General features: G+C 48.2%; 1 protein-coding gene across 3 annotated transcripts in view; it reads left to right on the forward strand.

Annotated features, from left to right (window-relative positions):
* Positions 1 to 884: 884 nt before the first annotated feature.
* Positions 885 to 22,479, forward strand: part of S100Z (S100 calcium binding protein Z) — a 42,181-nt gene continuing 20,586 nt past the window's right edge. The window contains exons 1-4 of one of the 3 annotated variants that reach the window (XM_025208149.1): positions 885 to 954; positions 1,887 to 1,960; positions 2,644 to 2,711; positions 2,885 to 2,912. The gene's annotated coding sequence lies outside the window, so the exon portion shown is untranslated. Of the gene's footprint in view, positions 955 to 1,886; positions 1,961 to 2,643; positions 2,712 to 2,884; positions 2,913 to 16,507; positions 16,656 to 19,877; positions 19,921 to 22,479 lie in introns of those variants that run through there. The other 2 variants (XM_006027076.2, XM_025208150.1) reach the window with 2 other exon arrangements.

Genomic DNA, 22,479 nt, shown 5'->3' on the forward strand with positions numbered 1-22,479 from the left:
TTTCCGGGATCCTGTCATTCCTTCCTGCACAGAAAGGGGCTGAAGCCGAGCTGAGCTCAGTGTTCCCAGCCCCAGTCACTGCTCTGACCCCACAGGGCAGTGATCAGAGAGGAGCTGAGAATCTGGCACCAGGGGCTACTGTTTAACCTCCAGCCAGGTTACTGGACCAGGGCAGTCACTGTTGTTAACCTCCAGCCAGGGCTGTCACTGTACTTGGTCCACATGGACAGTGAAGGAGAATGGGCCCAAAGACTTCAGGGTGTAAGGTCATCTCATGCCGGGAACACCCCCAGGCCAGGCCAGACCAAAGGCCCACAGCCCCAGCACTCAGCACCTTGCTCGTGTGGGAGGGAGACCCCTGGTTGCCGTGGCAACAGTGCTGCTCCCTTCACTGTGACATCACAATCCCAAGTCTCAGTGTCAGGCACGGCTCCTCCCAGTGCTCTTGTGACCTTCGCCAGAGCCAGTTGGCCATTGTAGTCGCTCATGTTTTCAGTCATTTCTATTCTCTAGAGTTAGTTGCTTAGTTTTGTAGTTGGTTAATTAGTTTGTTAGTTCATTAGTTAGTTCATTAATTAGTCAGATCATTTGTTCATTAGTTAATTAGTTCATTAGAACATTAGTTAGATAGTTAGTTAGTTACACATTTGTTGACAGTCTTTAATCCGAGTGTCGGAAGTGAGCACTGGTTGGAGACATGAGCGCCCTTTCTCATTCAGCCATGGGGGCAGCACTGGGGACACCGCGCGGCCCGTCATGGGGACTTTTGGAAGATGTGGCAAGTTGTCAGCAGGAGCTCAGATTGTGCAAGGGCCCAGGACTCGGCCCCATGCCTCGTCCCTGCTCTTGGCAGTCAGTTTCCTCTTTCCCTCCTTCAGCTCAGGGGCTGTGCTTGTTTGCAGATGCTCCGGCAGAAGAAGCTGCCACCAGTGTGCCTGCCCTCCTGCAACCTGGGTGAGACCCCTCCCCCCTGCCATGGGAGCAACGAGGGTTGGGCAGCACAAGAGGCTTCAGGGCTGTATGGCCTCCCCTCCCGGCAGGGTTTGCCTGGCAGGTCAACCCCACGCTGCCCCAGGTCCAATCTGGACAGCCCTGGCTCCATGCCCCACCCAGCTGTCACCCCCTGCTCTTCACCAGCAAGTTCCCTAGGGAAGGGGAACAGGACTGGCCCCCATGGGTCCTGGCCCTGCAGCCCCTGCCCATGGCCCTGCCCTGATAGTCTTCCCCCAGGCAATGGCCCTGCTCTCCTCTGCTCCCTTGCAGGGTGGGGCCCAGATAGGTTTTGGGATCCCCATCCTCACAGTGGTGCTCAGTCCCACCCAGCCTGATGCGCAGCCCTCATGTCCCCTCAGCACCAGATGCCACCCTGGGCACAGACAAGTGGACAAGAGCAAAACTGCCCCCATTAAGGGGTCTCCATGTTTACCCTCTGTGGGTGAAGGCCAGGAGAGGAGGGACCCTGCACCCAGTGAGTTTGGCCTGAGCTGGGGAAGGGCTTGTGTGGTTGCATGGGGAGGTGGCAAGGTCTCTGCAGGAGGGCACCCCACTCTCCCTCCTCTGCCTCCATTCCCAAGGGGCTGAGCTGATCCAGCCAGGAGACCCCTCCCCAGCCTTACTGCTCCTCATCCCCTTGTCCCCTGAGACCCAACCCCTGTCAGTGGTATTTGCATCTTGGGCAACCAGCCATGTCCCTGGGGTCACGTAAGGGACCAGACCTGCCCCCTGGAGGGACTTCCACCTGACCCCCGTGGAGGAAGACCCTGCTCTTGTGGCATGCAAGACTCCTGGCAGGTGCCCCCACATGCTGTGTCCCAGGGGGGCTGGTCGCTCTGAGCCCTGGCAGCAGAGAGGACCCAGCTGATGCACGGCCCCTTGTTTTCCATCAGGACCAGGAGCAGTGCTGGGGGCAAGTCCAGGCAGCGATGCAAGGGGCCAGATGTGGCCACACCCACCCACTGCAGTGAGTCTTTCCCCTGCCCAGGGTGTGGGAGGGGCTGATCTGGGGGTCAGGGGTCTCTCCCCAGGTTCCCCGTGCCCCTCCCAGCCCCATGCAGCACACGAGACCCCGGGGGGGAGTCTTCCTCTCCTGTCAAGTCCATGGGCCCTCCAAGAATAAGAGGGGGTAGTGAGCTCATTTCCTTATCACAGGGACAGTCCTTCCCAGCTCAGAGTGTCTGAGGGGACCTGGGACCTTGAGCTGGGAGGTGGGGACTCACCTGAGACAGGTGGTAACAAACAACCCCTGGGATCCCCAGGGCCCAGGTCTATGAGCCCTGCCCAGCCCCAGGGCTCTGGGGGCCATCAACCCGGCATCATGGGGAGATGAGGAATTCACTGCCCAAGGGAGTCCATTGCCCCAGCCGCTCTTTCCTAAGCCAGCAGGAGAAACCTGGCAGCGGGTATTGCTGGCAGCTGATGAGCAGGTCCCAGCCAGGGTGGGGGGGAGCTGTGAGGGAGACCAAGTGGGCTGGCTGATGGCTGCATGGAGGGGTGGACCAGAGGGACAAGCCTGTGGCTGGGCTGGGGGATGAAGGGTGAACGCAGGGCCAGAGGGACAGATGGGGGCAAGAGGTGGCTGTGTGCGCAGACAGACAGGCAGTGGTGTGAGGCTTCTCTAACCTGCACTGTCTCGTTTGCTGGCAGCTGGAGCTGAAGGCGCTTCATGCCTGACTGGCACAGCAGGAGCAGGATGTGGAAGTCCTCCTGTCCTGGTAGGTGTGGGGCTGGGGAGGGAGCTGGCTGTTCCAGTTGTGAGGCACAGGGGTCGGGGCAAAAGCCCAGGGCCTGTCCCTTCTTCTGTGTTAGTCTCTCCTTGGGGAAGGGGTGTTTTCTGGGATGGCGCTGTCAGTCTCTCTGAGCCCGGAAATGTTTTTTGTCTCCACAGTGCTCGGCAAAGGGAGGAGCAGCTCCTGGTGAGTTTAGGGGTGGCAGAGGCCAGAAGGGCCATGGGGTAGGGCAGGGAACAGGCTGAGACTGAGCTTGACCAGGCAGGGTAGCATCCGAGAGGATGTGAAAGCAGGGAACAGAGTCCTGACACATTGCGTGTGGGGAGAGGTAGGGCTTGATGGGTGCTTAGGGAGGTAACGCTGTAGGGTTCAGAGGCCCAATACGCTTGGTGCAGCCATGGACATGGTCTGATGGGCTCACACATGCTCAAGTGAAGGACCTGAGGCTCCTTAATCTCTCCCTGGTGCTGGCCCTCAAGGCCCAGAGGGAGCAGGGCCAGGCTGTGGACGACAGCCCCACAGAGGTGAGCCGCTCTGCATGCCCCTGCCCCAGGGGGGAAGGTGAGCGTATGTGCGCACAGGGCAAGGCTGTACCTCTGCTGTGCCAGGCCCTGCAGTAGAGGGGCAGGGTGTTGCCCTGGCTCTGTAGGTGGAGGGCTTGTGTGTGCAGTGCTGGGCACCATGTGAACTTTGTGGATGTCCCACTGTGGGACCGGTGGGGTGACATGTCTGTGCTGCACTGACCTCCCCTGCTTCGTGGATTGCTCTCCCCTCCCCCAGCCTCCCCCCATACTCCGCCAGGTGCCAGCTCTGGGCCAGGGAATGGAATTTGTCCTCATTGCCATTTTGCTTTTTCATTTATAACAGCCTCCCATGCATGTGGAGGGGATGGATGGGCAGTGCTGGCCACCCTGGAGGGAGTAAGTCGGGAACAGGGAGGGGAGGGTGAGGTGTGAGGCTCTCCTGGGTAGCTTGTGAGCTCTGGGGCAGGCTATGGCACATTGCAAGTGGTGCTTTTTGCGAGGAGGAGAGTTGTTCCTTCTCTGGTGCTAGAGGGGATGAATTCAGTCCAGGAGCCATTTCTGACCAGTTCCTTTTTGTGCAATCAGGAGCATTAGCTAGCCCCTTCCAGGAGAAGGCAGCAAGGTCCCAAACCAACCTGCCCCCTACTGCAGCACCCAGATAGAGGGCCCCCAACATTAGCATGCCAGCAGCTAGACCAGGGCCCTCTGCCTGGCTGATGTGGGGGTGAACCCCTGGCAAAGACAGCAGCGAGCACCCAAACAAAGGCTTGTTGTTGTCCAAAAGGAGCAGGACATGGGGAGAGGTATGGTGCTTTTCGTACTGTTAGTTTGTGAACCCTGGGCTCCAAGGTGGATGGGACCTGGGTGATGATCAGAGCCCCTTCTGCCTCCAGGCAGGTCAGGATGCCCCGTGAAGCCCATCCCACAGGGTGCCAGTGCCCTGTACCAAGCAGTTGAATCCTGTGTCAGTCCCTCATGTCTGGGCTTCTGGATCCCATACTCAGGCAGCATGGGGGCCACATCCTGGAAGAGGATTGCCCCCAGGCTGTATGAAGCCTCAAGAAGCTGGTGGAAGAGGTCAGTGGTGGGCTCGTGCACACCAGGACATAGTGTCCTGGTCCCTTCTAGCTCCGTCCATGTCCTCCCAAGGCATCCTCACAAGGATCGCAACCGTGACGTGATGGAAAGGGGCTTGTCTGCTATCATTGACGTTGAGAGTGTTGTTGTCTGCGGTTTTGTACTTCTGCTAGGGTCACCCGTGTTGGCAAGGTAGAGACCAAGCTTGCCAGGCTAATAGTGATCCAAAAATAAAGATAAAAGCCATTGATTGTGGAGCATGCAGATGAAGCAAGAATATTTTACGATGGCAGCAGAGGTAGGCTGCAGCAGAACAGAAATCTTCAGTGCTCTCGGTTTTTCTTGGCATGGGAGTCAGGTTTCCTTCCTGTGAAGTACTGTCTGGTTGCTTATGCGCCATTTCATCCCCACGTTAAAAGAAGATGTGCACAAGCCTCTTGCTTCAATAGAAAGTCTCACAGTGATGTGTGAGTGTCAATGGGGGCAGACGCTTGCAATTACCAGAAGCCCCTAGTCATGGACCTGCCCATCGTCACGGACCTGTATGTACAGAGACAATGACTGTATGATGGTTATTTTGTCAGCAATTATGACTGAGCAGGCCTATTCAGATGAACACTCTGCTATCCTGCATGTGGAGGACACTAGAAAAGGCACCTTCAACAGCCCGTGTCATGTCACCTGCCTGGGATCCATCCATCCAAGTCAAGTACTGAGGTTTGCAACCTGGACTGTCCACACTCTGGTACACAGCACGAACAGCGCCCAACTGGATCGAAGGATAGCACTTGTGCCCAGAGCTGCATGGATTTCTTTTCCTGAACAAGTGTGCACAGTATAATCTAATCATCACAAAGCAACCGAATAAACCATTGAAACTTATGACAAGTACCTGCAGATGCACTCATGTTCCTTGGCTGTCTCTTCTATCTCATACCCCTCCTCATCTTCAACATCAAGAGGCTAAATAGTCTACAAAAAACTGCCCATATTCAATTCACTACCAATTTTTGAGGAACTTGATGACCCCCATATGCCAAGGCTTATGTCGAAGAAGGCCATTTTGGAGTGTAGGAAAAGAACTGAATCATGAAAGCTTTGATATCAAGGAAAATGACCCAGTGATTCAAGACAATTGACCTCCATTATACATTTCTTACCATGGACCCCACATCTAACCCTCCTGGCTTTGCTTTACTAATGCAGAGCTGGACTACGTTGAACAAGGAGGACAACTAGCTACTTTGTAAATGGAATTTTATTAAAGACGCCAAGTTTGAGTGTGGTGAGATCCAAACTGTAGCACGTATCATGGAGGAATGTCCTGTTTATCTTCTTAACGATTGTATTGAAAACCTGCACCAGGCGGCTGCTGCTGCTGCTGACTTGCCATGGATATCGTACCTAAAACTGTCACTCTAGTCTTAACCCTTAGTGCCATTGCTTAGAGCTTGTTCTGCTATTCAGTTGCTGTATCCATCTGAATAAATCACAAAGCAACAAGTGGAAGCCATTGTGCAAGCACCCCTGCTCAAAACCCTGGCACCTAACTGACTGTATGCTAGTGCATTGCAAAGTCCACCTCAGCACAGCCATACTGCCACAGCCAACTGTCATAACGGCCGCAGCAGATGCGCTCACGTCGCGGCCTGCTCTGATTTGAACCATCGGCAGATTCTGCTGAATCCCTGTCATCAGCCATCTCGGGTGGGACACGAGAAGAAGATGAGAAGACCAGCCCCAAAGGCTCCTGGATAGATCCTTGTTTGATAAGTTCCAACATGTCTATCTGTGCGGCCACAACGTGATGTCAACAGAAGAAGCAACCAAAGAAGAGATTCAATCTCAAGTGCCTGAAAAACCCTGCTAAGAGACATCACCTCCAGCAGTGCCTCAGAGAGAATCGTGCCAACTGCCCTGATGCTCTTGGCACCACTGATCACTCGAGGAAGAGCGAGAGCTTCAAGAAAGGCATCCGTGAGGCATGCCAAAAATCTTGAGGCTTCTCCACAAAGAAACGTGAGGCCTGGTTCAGTGAGAATGACTGGGAAGTTCTTGCCTTCAAAATGGACAGAGCACACAGGGACATCAACTCCAAATAGAAATATCTACATTCGTGGCCTTCAGTACAGACAATTCACTCAACGACCCCTGCCACATGGACAGTTTTGAACACATAGGTGAAGAATGGATCTCCCGCTTTTATGTGTGTTAGAAAAAGCCACCATTGAATAGGTGTGTAATCTGTAATGTAATAAAAAGACAGGAGAATTTATTAGTGCTGTAAATCCTTATGAAATTTGCTCTGGACTCGCATAAAGGCTTCACTGCAAAGAAGCTGCTTTGGTTTGGTTTAGCACATCCTTCTGCCTGTTTACCTAGTCATTGCTTTCCATTTTCCCTGAGGGTTTTTCCCCACTCTACTTGCCAGAGGAGGCTGAGCCCTTCCTTAGGGTGGACCAGGCTCAGGTTTCAGATGGCAGCTCCCATTACTCCCTCAGTGCTGTGGCAACTTGTGGGATCCAAGCCTTTCCTCTTCCCACCTCTTGTCACCAGCTGTGCTCAGCCCCAGCTGCTCCTGCAGGCTGCAGAGAGGCTGTGGCTGCTCCTGCCCTGCAGCTGGGAGAGGAAGTGGAGGGGAGAGGTGTCTGCACTCCCTGCCCTGGCCTCCAGGTTGGCCCTCAGAGCTGGAGCCCTGGACTGAAACCTCCCCTGGGAGCAAAACACCCAGCCTGGGGTTGGGGGTTTTCTCCATGTCCCTCTTTGGCCCCTGGGGGTTTTGTTCTCCCTTGGTGCAGTCAGAAACCCAAGGACACCAGCACCACCTGGCCCTGGCACAGAGAAGCCAAAGGCCACTTTTCAAAGTCATTTCTGTTTTTCTGGGTGCCCACTTTCAGACACTGAGAATCCAGACAAGTCCAAGTGAAATCAGTGGGAGCTGCAGGTGCTCGGCCCTGTTTACAGTTGCAAACAGACTCCATCTGATGCTGGACACCTCAAAACTTGCCACCCAAATGCAAAACCTATTCTTTAAAGTTTGTCCCTCCTTGATTTATGTCAAAGATGCAGGGGGCCAGTCTTGGAACCAGGAGTCCCAGCTGTTAGCTCCTAGCTCTGTCCAACAGGCCTGTCCAGCAGCACTGCAATTAGTAATTAGTTAATATTGCCAAGGGCTTTGAAGAGGCAGAAGCCAAACTGTGCTCTGAGGGGGGCAGCAGTAGCATTCTCACCAATGCACCCACTATGGAGTTGATGCAATAAGTCAATATTGAAGTTCTCTAAATCTCTATGGTCACATATTTGTGTCTTTTTTAAATACTATATTTACAGTAGATTCAATCCCTGCCAAGACCCTTGGAATCTCAAAGCAGATTTGAGCTACTTTGAAACCAGTGAATAAGAATCATTAGATTCCAGTATTTGAATATTTGTGCAATCTCTGACATAGGGCCTTTTTGTCCTATGCCAAATCTTTATTTTTCTTCAGTTCTTCCACCTTTCTGATGCCAAACAGTGCCATCTGATGCAGACATAGAATGCATAAGACGACAGGGCAGAAGTTGAACGTGACCCTTAATTATATGTGTTTGAATCCAAGGCAAAGTTCCCACTCAAACAACATGATGCGGGCAGGGGGGAAGCTTCATTTTAGATCTGAGTACTAGTCCAATCTGGGCTGGCTAGTGAGGCAGGGGACGGGGCTTATGACAATGGGGTGCACAGGAGAGACCCAGTGTGTGTTTTGGCGCACTTACCTTCAGGTTGGCCCAGAGCTGCTGCTGCTGCTGCCGCCTCTGTCTCTGCATAGTAAGGCTGGGTCAGGGCAGCCACTGCTGATTGCCCCAGAGCTGGAGCAGCTAGAAAGGGCAGGCATAGGAGGGCAAGGGGAAGGGGGAGCATGTAGTGGATAGGAAGGCACAGGAAGGGAAACAGGTAGCAGGGGAACAGGCTCCAGGGGTTCAGGCACAGGTGTGGCGGTGGGGGTAGGGGCAAGGGGGAAGGCACTAGGGTTTGGCATGGGATGGCGTGTGGTGGCAGAGTTGGCAGCAGGGTACAGCTGCGGGGCAGAAAGGAGTGGGGCAGGCATATGGGGGTGGGAAGGAGGCAGGAAGGGCAGTTCATACACCCTGGAAAGGCTCCAAGAAGTTGAAAATCTAGTGGTGGGAAAATAGAAAAGAGCCTTTTCAAGCATTATCTAGATCTTGTTTGGTGTAACTATATTAGCATTCAAGTTCTTCTCCCATATTATTAACTCTTCCAGTATGATTTACAGAAGGTGGGGCAAGGTGGCATTGTGTTGAGTGAGTGAGTTTCAGATGTGAAAAAGTTTATGCATCATACTAGGAAAGATTAATAGCAAACTACCTTCTGTCTGGCTTGGCTAATTGAATTGCCCTTCTCTAGCATAACCTACAGTTGAAGCAGTAACTGTAGAAGTTAATCATAAACAAGAAGCCCAAGTCATTGAAGGTCTATTGTACTGGTTTGCTAAGTGGATTTTCTCTTGAGCAGCTCCTCCTTGTTCTGACATGTTCCAGTTTTATTTTCTTTTGTTGCCATCTCCTCAGGTAGCTTATCATATAAATGACAATGATGGCATAAACTTTTCCATGCCTGACATTCACTCTAGAATGATAGAGTTGTAGTAGTGCTAGAAGCAGCAGATGTTGGTACAGTATTTCACTTTCTTTTAAACTTCTACAAACTTACCAGCTTGGTCTGTGTAGCTCCTTCACCCCTCTCTCCCACCCCCACCAACTTCATGAAATAGCACTAAAGGCTAGTTTAGGTTTGTTTTAAGGAATCTTTTCCATAGGAAAGTTGGAGGAAGCTTTCTTCCTTGATTTTTTTATCAACTGAAAATGTCATGTTCTGACGGGAGCCTGATAAGAGATAAGTTAAAAAGTGATGTCACAGGGATAACTTGAGCAACAACTCTCTCTTCTATAACTGATAAGCACGTGATACTCAGTTGAGGGAACTAAAAAAATGAAACACTTTGATGGGGGAATATAAATACTTCCAAAACATAGCTATTGTTGCTGCTGTCTCAGGAAATACATGAAAGGAACATGGGGAGTGATTTTTCTTATCTATTCCTAAAGTCTGGTGTGTTTGCAATGCAGCATTTCTATTAGAAAATAGTTCTGTGTAAAAGGTAGTTTAAAAAAAAATCTAACTCTCAAAGTATGAAAAGGGATTAAAATATCGTCTTTAGTCTATGATAAGCAAAATGTAAAACAACCATTCTCTCCCTGACATACTCTGAGTTAACACGCTTCCTGTTTCTTCTATGGGGAGTGACAATATAGCTGGGACATCAAGCTGTGTGTATTGGCATCAGGCCAGGACTCTGAAGGCGTTCCTGAACTTTTGGTCTGTATAAATTGTGTTCATGTAACTCACAGAGTGATAACATTTATTTTCCTTGATGGATGGTTATTATATTGTAAGGCTGTGTTGGGGGGGGGGGGGGAGGGCATTCTTTTTCATTAAAAAAATCCCAACAGTCAAATCCTGCATCTTGCTGGCTTTATCCTCTCCTTAAAGGTACAGGAAATAAATGGCTGTATTTTATGAGGATCAAGTGCAGCTGATGACATCAATATCATTACTGTGCATTTATATAACATAACATAGGCCTAGGTTGAAAAATCTATTATTTTACAATCCTTTACAAAAATGTCCTTTGGGGCTGAAATGTTTCTTGCTTCATAGTGCACAGTGGATTTGTTTTTCAATTCTAATTTATCTTAACATGAAACATCTATTCCTTTTTAAATATTATACTTCTAAAATCTTTACTGATTCCAAATGTGTTCCAGTTTCAACATGGCAAAGGCACTTCCTCTTATTGTATCAGAATAACTTGAAAGAGGCTTTATTCACAAAAATTCTACTGGAAAGTGTCCCATGTATCTATGATCCTTCTTTACTCATACTCAAGGTGTTGGAACACAAGGCACATGGGTTAAAAAAATTGTCTGGGGTCCAATCCAGGGATACCTGCCCTGAGTGATCCTCAAGTGCTTTGCAGTGGATGCAAAAACTTAGTAGTGTAGAGGGGATGGAGAGGGTGGTGGCTCTCTAGACCTTCTCTTATTTATGTTTTTGGGCTTCTGCTGACACTGAATTCAAGTAGATGATGAATAGTGAAAGAGCAGGAGCAACAGCAGAGATCTGTTAATAACAGAAATAACAATGGGGCACAATCACAATTGTAAGGTACCTAATAGGCACTGGATGAAAGTTAAGACTATTGATTGACCTGTTATAACTTGATCTTTATTAAGGTGCTTAGGTACCATGGTGCTGGAAGCAGTATTAAAACCTTGGGGCACCTATACATGTACTGGATATCGGAGCAGACTCAATTAATCACTCCAGCAGCCTCCATATCACATCTATTCAGGTCCCTGCACTTCAAAATGGCAGTCGGGGTGCTTCCATTAAAACTCATTGAATGAGCTTTAGTTCAAGTGCCCCATTGCCATTTTGAACCACGGGACACTGCATACACATGAAGCTGCGGGTGCTTTAATAAGAGCAGCTCTCAGAGCCACTGTAATTAAAGCACCCACCTCCAACTCAGAACACGTGTATAGACACCCTTGGTTATTTGGGCACATGGCTACCACACTACAATCAACCTCATGAGTGCAGTTTATGCTATGCAGTGCATTTCCTAAAACACATTGACAAACCTGTAAACAACCAACTGAAATGGTGGAGTGTCTTTTTAAAAACTTTGTTTCCTTTCCTTCCCACTTGGAGATTTTTCTCTTGTGAGCTGCTTTTCCTGACAAATCATTTGCATCTCTCCATTCCCCTCTGTCTTTATGATCATCCCTGCTCCTTTCTTTGTGTTCCTGAGGGTTGGTGGCTTTTTTTTTGGTGTTTGGGTGGAATGAGGAAAGCTCTTTCCTGTTTCAACCTGTACAGCAGCATTTCTCAATTGACGGGTTGCAACCCAAAAGTGGGTCACACAAATATTTGAAAGGGTCATGAGGAAGTCCCAGGAAAACCTGCAAATGTGCGGGTTTCCCCTTGCAGGCTGACAGCATTCCAGCCTTCATGTGCTGCTTGGGACAATTGGAGGCAGTGTGCACACATGCATCTGCAACCACAGATGCACCTGGCCAGCATACAGTGAGTTCAGGTTGTGGAGCAGCCCCAGCTGCTGGATGCAGGTAAGTGTATGGGCAGCAGGAGGTGGAAGTCCAGGGGACTGTCCAGAGGGCTGGGGGCGGGGATGTGTGTGCATGTGTGTGCATGTAGGGGTGCTGGTGATGGTGGCCAGATACAGGGCAGCATCAGGACAGGGGGAGCAGTGAGGAGAAGGTGCCTGGCCCTTCAGCAAGGGAAGGAGGTGGTGGTGGTCTTTTGCAGCAGGGAGCTGCATGCCTGGGCAGGTGGTGCTGGGCCGGCACCCATACACTGAGGGACCTGCACTTGCTGCTCGCGCTCCAGCTCAAGTGTGTGGTAAAAATACACCATGACCTAGGCCTCTCTTGAGTAATAACCGTATGAGCCCCTCATGATCCCTTGTGTAAGAAGTACGAGGCCTAACGACTGAGTTGTGGGTTTCTTTTCCTTCTTGCTTGCTCTGCATTTTGTAACCGTATTGAACTAATGCCCTGAAGTTATACTAAGGTATAAGGTTATTAGAAGACATTAACTCTGCCGCAGTTCCCCTTTTCTTCTGCGCATGCGACAGAACTTTTTGCCGCAGTTCTGCTTTTTAAATACGCATGCACTAAACTTGACAGGGGATACTAACCAATAGCAAACTAAACCTCGCCCATAAGATAAGACGTAACACCTAGGAAATTGTGGTGCTGCCAATAGTTGTATGACACGCGATAACCCTTTGTCTATGTAAGCTATAAAAATGAAATCTCAAGAGAAGTTCGGGGCCAACATTGATTAGAGCATCAGCTCCTCTGTTGGCATTGCTTGCGCAACCAATAAACCCATGATGAACTCACCGTGTGTGTGACTCTCTCCTGAAGGTAAAATTGGCTTAGCCTCCAGGGGCACGAATCTAGCCGTTTGGGCAACAAGTGGAATGGGGGCAGCTTGGGCCCCCCTCCGGCTGGGGTGGCAGGGGACTGCGGATCAGGATTGAGGGGCATCAGCATGGCCGGAGGGGGAGGTGCAGGGGGCTGTGGCTTGGGGGTGAGGGGCTGGGGGCTTTGGGTCAGGCACCAGCAGGGCCAGGGGGCTGTGGGTTGGGACAAGCCATCAGTCTTGGAAAATGGGTCCCAGAATGAAAAAGGTTGAGAACCATTGTTCTACAGGCCTGTTTGGGGAACGGTGGGGAGGGGAGAGGCAGGGTGCTGTACTGCCTGCTGCAGCAGTCCCAGCAGCCTGCACAGTATATGGCTCAAAGCCACAATCGGTACATCCCTCTGCTGCTGAGAAGTTGGACAGCCCCATGTAAAGCATTAACACTTGTCTAACAGAGCAGTTTCAGTCATTGGTACATAGTCACTGGTGTAAGCCCGTAGCTGAGAAAGACAAAACAGCTATACAACCAACATTTTCAGTCCTCCTTGATACAGAGATAAACTGCTTTAGTGCACATGGTGGCTTCTGCAACTAAGAGCTTTCACTGGCATTTGGTTATTTATTGGTTCAGATGCCCACTGTAAGAAAGACCTGAAGTGTATGTTCTGCTTTGAGTAATGGGTGGTGCAATTTGGGTTGGGGTCTCTGACTATGGTAACAGGTTACAGAGCGTGGGATGGTCCACGCATAGGTGACTTGCTGCAATTCAGGCAGAAGTGATCTTCAGACTGCTTTCCTCCTCTAACTGGACACTGCAGCTCTCTGGTCTTGCTTCTCAGTCTTTTAATTTAACTTTGCAATTTAAACATGAAAACTTTCCCAGGGTTTGTCATGGTGGATTGAGGGGATTGCAGTGGTTTGGTTGCACTCTCTCAGACTATGCTGTGGTAGCCACAGGAGGGGGGTTTAAGTTCCTGAATCAGGTAAGGATTCCCCGTCTCCCTTCCATTCTGTGCTCAGTGGCATGTCTCCTTCTCTCCCTTCCCCTCCAGTTCCCTGGCCTTTCCCTGCCCACTGCTGCTGTTGTCTTTTCTGTCTCTGGCTGTCCTGGTGGGAGGGGGAGCTCTAGAGGCACTCTTATCCTGCTTCAGTTAGGCTGTACAGGAAGCTGCGCTTAGCCCAGGACAGCAGAAGGAGGTGGGTTACGTCTTCCTGTGCCTGCTCCCTGGCTGATGGGAAACACCTTGGGGGCATCAGGCAACCATTCCTACTGTCATGGTTGCTGCTCCTACATCCCCTTTTACAAAATCGTGGATCCACCCACTGGGCTTGTACATAATAAGGCACAATGCAAAACTATGCAATTCCTCTGTTTTATGGCTCATCTTTCCACACTTTGTTTGATGTGTTTGTAGGCTGTAAACTCAAGGAGGTGAGGCCCTTCCACTCTACAAACATGTAAGAAGACAATGCATAGTAATAGTATTATGTAATGTTTTAATAATACACCTACCAATAACCAGGAAGGTCAGGGAAAGCTCTTTGACAGAGAGGCATGGACATTGGTATTTATGAGGTAAAGACTAAATAAGTTCAATTCTGTTTACTGAGGGAGGTTTCACAAACTTAAAATGCCCTATGCTGCACTTGGCAGGACCTGCCTGTACTTGAATACAGCATACTAGACCAATAAGGCTCTAAGAACTTTACTCCAGAAATACTAATAGCTTCACGTATCCTACAGCCTAGCATTATTAAGTACCAGGAATATATTGCTATGAAAGTACTGCTGAATTCTTGACATGCCAGGAGCTGAAAGGTCACTTGCACTTGCAGCTACATGCAGAACTTGGTTGAAAATGACCCATCTGCTATGCCTTGCTGAGTTATTTTTCTTTTCCCTTGCCTTTTTGTAGATCAATTCTAGTAGCCTCGATATCAACATTCGACTCCTTAAGGATATCTGACTCAGCTTGAAATGAGGTAGCTTAAATAACAGATTTCTCTTGTCCTAAGAACATCATTCAGGGGTACGAAGATATGCGTGTGATTGCTGACCAGCATAACTGAGCTGGCAGAACCCACTTGTGCAAATATGGTAACTGCTAGGGCTGTGCAAAATTTCGCCGGCTGCTGTGTTTTAACGCTGTTTCGACTTGTTTCAAGCTCAAAACAACGAAATTGAATTGAAACAAAAGGCTTTGAAACAGCCTCGAAATGAAAGAAGGGCAGTCGAAACGTTTCAAAACATTTTGAGGTTTGAAGCTGGGCTTGCTTGTAGCTAAAGAGAAACTATGGAGGGGAGGGGGAGAGGCGGGAGGGACTGCTCTGTTATTGACTATGTAGCTAGCCAATGACGGTCATCCTTCCCAGAGACCCCTTCCAATCCCAGTGCTCTGGGGGAGGGATGGAAAAACTGCGTAAAAAGTGTTGTTTGAATTGAGCTCTCTGCACCTTCACACTTACAAGCAACACAAGTTTTGCTCTGAACAGTTTGAGGTGCAGTTTCCCAGAAACCCCTGACCCTATCTCCTTGAACCTCGGCAGGCTTCATGGCCTCAGTAGGGGCTACCATGCCTGCAGTTTTCACCCCGCTGTGCCTTAACACACACGCTGTCATACATGTCATGAGTTTTGCCCATCAGCAGCTTGAGGTGCAGTTTCCCAGAACCCCCTGCACCTATCTCCTTGAAACTCGGCAGGCTTCATGGCCTCAGTAGGGGCTACCATGCCTGCAGTTTTCACCCCACTGTGCCTTAATACACACACGTGCCGTGAGTTTTGCTTTCAAGACTTTGAGGTGCAATTTCCCAGAGACCCCTGCACCTATCACCTTAAAGCTTGGCAGACTTTGTGACCTCAGAAGGGGCTACCACCTCTGCAAGTTTCATCCAAATCAAGCAAGAAATGACAAAGTTATAGGCAGTTTTGTGGTTCCCCATTATAGCCTATGGGCAAAACGTCAAAACAGTGAAACAAGTTTGATTAAACGAAACAGAACAGCAGTTCTGAAGTGAAACAAAACTCGAAATGAAACACTGTCCCATCAAAACGAAAGTCAAAATGGAACAGTGCTGTTTCGCACAGCCCTAGTAACTGCACACTTATTGTACAGCTTGCTTCGTTTGGTGGAAGTAGATTTGCTGTTCCCCCAAGTATCTGTACTTGGAGGATTTTGCTGGTAGAGCACTTCCAGTGTAAACATAGCCTCATGTTCCTTGCTGTTTTCATTTTGGTGATGTACTAAAGAGCATTAATAAGCATCTATATAAAGATTCAAGACAGCAAAGAGTAGGAACACAAAAAAGGTACAGTGACTTGTCTTCAGTGAAAAAGACAAAACTCCATACTGGTGATCCTACCACTTCTGCTGCACCAGTGGGAACCTCAGGAGAAAGAAGTCTCTGGTAGCTTTTGCTGGTTTTACCAAGCTATCTACTCTGAATATATTGATACTGTACAGCTGCAGTGTAGCATAGAGACAGCTGCCCTAGTTTGAAATGTGTTAGCTCAAGTATCAGAAGCGGTATAGCCAAAGCAGCACAGAACTTCTGTGACCTTGACACAGCACCCGAGACAAAAGTACTTTTGGGAATCATTGCGTGGCATGCATAGATATCAGATTTGCTATTGTTGCATCTAGTTTCTAATTGTAACAGTGCAAAGCTACGTTCAGTTTTATTGTTCTCATATCTGTGTATGTTAGTATTTGACATATATGCAATTTTTTATGTATCTTTATATTTCAGCTAATGTATCAGTAGGGCACCAATTGACTTGAACAGCCCACAATTGTTCACACTTAAAAGGGTCAATGGTTCAGAATTAGCACTTGATTTGGTTTGTTTATTGGTCCCCCCTGCAGATGTGCTAAGAGGCACCCTAGGTCTGTTCAGGCAATCATATATTTACATTTTAAAAGAAACCTGACACCTAGCTGGCCAAACTATCCTACAGGAGAGACAGGGTATCAAATTAATGAATCTACATACGTAAAAAGGATGCAAGATTATAGTCTGGTAAATATGCACCTTCAGGGTGAAGAAGTTACTGGCATAGTGTGAGCCTCCCCTAGAAATAAAGGGGTGACATATGTTAATAGCCAGACTGGCAAAGGTACTTAAGTCTGCCTAGAGAACATGGCTTAATCTTCAGTCTTCTCATGGAAAAAGGAGAGGTTGGGTCCCCCAGCCAAAGAGGCTGGGAAAACCAAGCCAACAGGGGGGATGCAGGAGGCCCTGACAGGCAGAGTCAGAGCCAGAGGCTGCATTTAGACCCTTGAAGCTGGCTAAGGATCCAAGGTGTAGGGTAAGAACAGGTCAGTGTTTTGGTATTTTCTCTTGTTTGCTTACTCTTATATCTCTGTCTGCATCTCAACATACAGTTGCTGGTTTCTTGGGCTTGTTTTATTTTTATTATAAATCATTTTGTTGTTGGTCTCCTTACTGGTTGCCTTTAAGAGTGACTTCTGGGCAGGTGATATTCTAGCCTTACCCTCTCCATGGAGAGGAGGACCTATCATTTCTTCATTACCCAACTGTGAGGGCTACCTAGGGCAGGCAGAGATCCTTCACTGCAGCTACAGAATCCAGTAAAGGGCAGAGGAACTGAGTTGTTGGGATAGGGAACTATCTCAGGGAAACCTTGGTCTGTGCCCTGGCGAGTGTGGTAGCACAGTGAGGAGTAACTCAAAGATATCTCATGGACAGGCTTGTGACAGGGCTAATATGCCTGCTAAGAAGCAGGATAAATGTAGTCTTTGTGGAACTCTGTTTTGCTTGGCTGCTGTTACCCAAACTAGCTTGTTTAAAGCTAGCCCAGGTAGCTTTCCCCCAGTATCTTTTGTTTTGATTATTTCAGCATAGCAAAGAAATACTCCCTTTGCTATTTAATCATTCACAGAAATCTTTCTATTGTTTCACAATGAATGAAATCCTTTAGTTAACTGCCAATTAATTATTGGAAGCATACTCTGAGGATTAATGAAGATCACATACATTCTGCAGTCCAGATATACCCTTATTTGAAAGCAGGGGAAATAGAATATGTGCCAACTAGTGCAGAAAGCTTACATTTGTACCAGTTTTTTAAAGAGAAACAAGTGTAGTTATCAAAGCGTCTTGTATCTTTCCAGGATCCCTGATCAACCACACATAAGCATACAAACAGCTGTATCTATATGGTGGAACACATGATCACACTTATATCAGAGATCATATATTTGGGAAATGAGGTTATTTGCTATTTTACAGGTTTGGTACTGCAGTTTGAATGTGGTTTCTAATTTGCATGGTTTGTCAGTCCCTGAGCTTTTATGTATGCATACAGAGAGCACCAGTGTCCTAACATACTTCTGGAAGGGGACAACATATGTAATTGTTGCTTGAGCACAGTCAACTTCATGCAATTGTACATGACCCAAATACAGCAAAAAGGCAGAAAATTGGGCATGGTTCAATAGAAACAGGAGGAGGCAGGAGACCATGGAAGCAAACTAGAATTATTTGATGAGGGAAAATGGGCAGCAAGCCCCTTGCACAGTAGATAGTCTGCTGAAGGAGAAGGAACAACAAGGGAATCAGCTGGCCCACAATAAATAAAAATAAAAAGACCTTTTTTTATTGATTTCAGTGGAAAAAGGAAAAATTCCCAAGGATAGTGCTTTAGAGAGAAAAAGTCCATGCATTACAATTAAAGAGAGGAATACAATGATGCAATAGGAAAATAATTAAGCAAAACAGTATGGTATCAAGTGGGATGGGAATGCTGATCAGTGCTTGCTTGGGTATTTTTCCCCACTTCCATAGTGATTGCTGACTTGGGAAGTCGCAGAAGAGGTGATTCATATAATCAGCCTCCTTTAGAGGATAAATAAAGCAGTAAGCAGTTCTCATCCCAAATATGTCCTCAAAAGGAACTTGTAAACTCATTTGCACTGTCTGGACATCAAAGGTACCCATTCATTTTCAAAGAAGTTGCTTTAGTTTCAGTGGGCAAAATCCTTAGCATCTGCTGTTCTTCTGTGGCACAACGTGCATTATCTAGCTCCCATCCCACCACCCTGAAGTGTCTACATGTTCGTGATGCTACATAGAATCTGTAATGAACTTTTAGTAGCCCCTTTCTTCCAAATTATCTGAGATGGATTAAAAAAAAGTCTCACACACACACACACACACACACACACACACACACACACACACACTCTTGTGGTGGGGTAGTGCTGCTCTGTAATAATAATTTATGAATACTATTACCTTGTCTCTGGGATGTTTCCAGTAGGTCTATGTTGATTTAACCCAGCACCGCTCTTGGGGAGGGAAGGGAAACAGGGAGGTGAACAATGGTTCAGAATAAAGAAACCCCCTTGATTAAGAGCTGAGGTTTGTTACAGGACAAAGGAAAGCCCACTGACCCTGAGGAAATTGGCCTGACCTCCCAATGAGTCAGACAACTTTGTGATTAGCAGGGCCAGAAGTCTGGAAATTGGTGAGACAAAGTACCTCTTGCTGGATAAAAAAGTGACACTCTCCCTCCCCAAGGTGATAGCTCTTGGGGTGAATGCTAGAGAGCCATTCAGGTTTCCACTCAGGACCTGCTAGGGTATCTCAAGAAGCTAAAACTGCCTGTCTCACCATCATGGGATGGTAAGGCCTCAGGTAACATTGATGTGTGCAGATGATTTGTTTTAGAATGCTTTTCTTTTCCTTTCATGTTATGCTCTGTACTAACTTTGGAGACTGATCATTAGATTCACCCATGAGCACAGACTTGTCAGAGGAGGAATGTGAGGTTCCAGAACCTGGTCACCCCTGCTGCGCAGGAATGGCTTGTCTACCTGGTGCTATAACCCAGGGCCTGTTTTAAAAGTGAGAGTTGCATAATTCACCTTAGGAGTGGTGGAGGCTGGTTGCCTGATGCCTGAGGCTAGGGACAGGTATTATGCATAAATCGGTTTAAATGTCAGAAACTAATTTAAACCTGTAACAGAACAGAAGTTCAGTGCACATAAGCCAGTTTGAAAATGGCTGGAACCAGTTTGGGATTGTAACTTGCTGTGCCTGTCTTGAGTTCCCCACTTAGGTTTTTCTAGTCACCCAGAGCTAACTGTGGCCTTGTGGACCGACAGTTTGACGACTGGCACCAGTTACCAAGACCACTGATGCTTCTCACTTGTCACATTTTTGTTGGAAATTTAATCTTGGGGATTGGTGTTAATCCTGGCTCAGTGGTATCTTGTTAGGTCTAATCATTAGCACGAGAACATTGGGGCTGTGACTCCCTACACCCTGCCTAGCGCCAACCCGTTGTTACTCCGATGTTGCACAGCCACGATTTTACTTTGTATTTGTTCAGTCCCTTTTTTGGCTTGGTTCTCCTAGGCCAATTCCACGTCTATATTTGGTTCCTCTTTGATTCAGTCCAGGTGAATGGATATACCCACGAAGGTGCAAGAGGGGTGTCAGCCTTCCCCTGTTCCTCACTCATGGTTCTTTATCAGTTGTCCTTCTCTTCTTGTCCCGCAGATCCACAGTTGCCTTTGTTCCACTCTCCGTAGCCAGACTTCCATGTCACCTCTCCTGGTAAGTCACCTGACTCCCTTGAGTCAGCCTGTAGGGGCAGCTCCTCGATTGGAGGCTGCCACCAGTTGCCCCTCCCAGGGTTTGTGGCTCGGCTGCAGCCTTCCCTTGACTGCCCAGGACTCCCTTCCTGTTCTGCCTTTGAACAACTTTGTGGGGCTTTTAGCTTTGCCCCGCCGCCTCCACTGGTGAATCAGCCTTGACACACTTACAAAGCGTGTCCATGCTGGCAGCAGCTTTTATTTGCTTTGGGCGTGCTCGCCCCTGTTGGCTGCAGCTCCAGACACTGTAGCACCACCACTAAGTCCTGTGCCGTGGCAGTCTCATTGTTGCTGCCATGTTCTCATGGACAGGCATGCCACAGCACCACCAGCAGGGCCTGTGGTGCAGCAATCCCACCACCGCACTCCTGTGGCTCGACATGCTGCGGTGCTGCTGGCAAGGCCTGTGGCACAGGGATCTCACCGCTACTACCAGGTTCCCATGGCTTGGCAACCCCGCTGCCCCTGCCACATATCTCCCCCTATAAGTTGCCTTGTGGCATCTTGAGTGTGCTATTTTCTTGGCGTGCTTTGTCAGTCTTCTGATTGTGCCGCACTTTCTGCTCCATTGGCCTTGCTGCTGACTCACTATACCGAGACAAGAAATCAACAACCTTGTTTGTTGTTCCTGGTCTGTACCCAACAGAGGATTTAAAGGGCTGAAGAGCTAGTGCCCAATGCATTATGTGACCATTATCACACTTAGACTCGTGCAACCACTGTAAAGGTGCATGGTCCATTATGAGTGTGAACTCCCATCCCATATAATGAATAATGGAAATATATGAGCATCCACTTAATAGCCAGACATTCCCTCTCAATTGTTGAATACCTGAGTTCAGCTGTGTTTAATTTCCTACTTGCAAACACCATTGGTCTTTCAGCTCTGTCTTCTCTTTGACATAGAACTGCCCCCACCACCATTTTGAATGTGTCAGTTGGTAGGATAAAAGGCTTAGAAAAGTCAGGAGTCATCAGGAGCACATCACAACATAAGGCTCTCTTGATATTCCTAAAGGCCTCCTCCATCATGAGCATCCGGCGTATTACACCCTGCACTTTACCCCTTACGGAGTCCATCAAGGGTACAGCCAACTCCGCAAAGCCTGGCATTCCTAATGCACACTTTTTAGGATTTGCTGTCATATTAAATTGATGCAATTCTCATAACACTGCTTCCACATGTTGCCGATGTTCAGGCATGATTAATAATAAATTACAGTGTCGTTGATGTACACTGCAGTGTACCTTGTATGTGGAGCTATGATGTTATCTATCAGCCTTTGGAAAGAGGCTGCAGTGCCATGAAGGCCAAACGGCATCCTTGTAAATTCAAATAGTCCCCATGGCATAGTGAAAGCTGTTTTTTGCTGGTCTTTTTCCGCCATGGGGATCTGCCAGTAGCCCTTGGAAAGATCCAGGGTAGAGATGTACTTTGCCTGACCTATCCATTCCAGTAGCTCTTCTACGTGGGGCATGGGGAATGCATCAAACCGTGCAACAGCGTTAAGGCCCCAGAAATCTATGCATATCCTCAATGACCCATCAGATTTCAGGATGACCACCATTGGGCTTCTCCAGGGGCTCTGAGACTGTACTATCACCCCTTGTTTAAGCATTTTCTGTCTCTCTTCATATACCCGAGCTTGTAGATGATAGGGGACCAGTCTCCACCTTTCCCTCACAACTACCCCTTTGGGCATATTTATTTCGTGCACTACGCACCTAGCCTTTCCTGAGACCTCACTAAACACGTCACCAAATTTTAAGATGATCCAACCCAGCTCTTTCTGCTGCTCATCCTTGAGGCAGTCTCCTATTTCTATTGTACCTCTTTGTGTATTTTCTTGTATCTCAGGGCCTAGTTCTTCTCTTACTTCTTCAGGACTCAGCAGCCACTCCTCTGGCTCCCTCCAAACCTTCAACAGGTTTACATGGTAGATCTGGTGTTCCCTTATGTGTCCAGGGCAGTATACTTCATAGTCTATGGGCCCAGCCCTCCTTGTTATCTCAAAAGGCCCTTGCCACTTAGTCAATAGTTTATTTGCGGAGGAGGGAAGCAGAACCAGCACTTTATCCCCGGTCTGAAACTCTCTTTCCCATGCCTTTTGGTCATAACTAGCTTTCTGCCATTGCTGTGCTTTCTCCATATTTGTCTGGGGTAACTGATGGGCCTGCTTAAGGCGTTCAGTCATCTCCTGTCTAAATTGTTGGGCCCTGACTCATTTATGCCCCACATTTTCCCACTCTTCCCTGGTTATTTGCAGTAAACTTCTGGATTTATGGCCAAATATTAATTTAAAGGGTGTAAACTGGGTTGATACCTGTGGTATATCTCTTAAAGCAAACATTAGTGGCACTAAGAGCGGGTCCCACTTCCTGGGCTCCTTCTGCATGCTCTGTCGCAACAAATATTTGATTGTGCCATTTAGGCCCGCAACCAGGCCATTTGTCTGGGGGTGATAAACCGATGTTTGTAAATGCTTAATGCCCAGCATGTGACATACAGCCTTCAACACCT

The sequence above is a fragment of the Alligator sinensis genome, unplaced genomic scaffold, assembly GCF_000455745.1.
Source record: "Alligator sinensis unplaced genomic scaffold, ASM45574v1 scaffold159_1, whole genome shotgun sequence".
Classification (NCBI taxonomy): domain Eukaryota; kingdom Metazoa; phylum Chordata; order Crocodylia; family Alligatoridae; genus Alligator; species Alligator sinensis.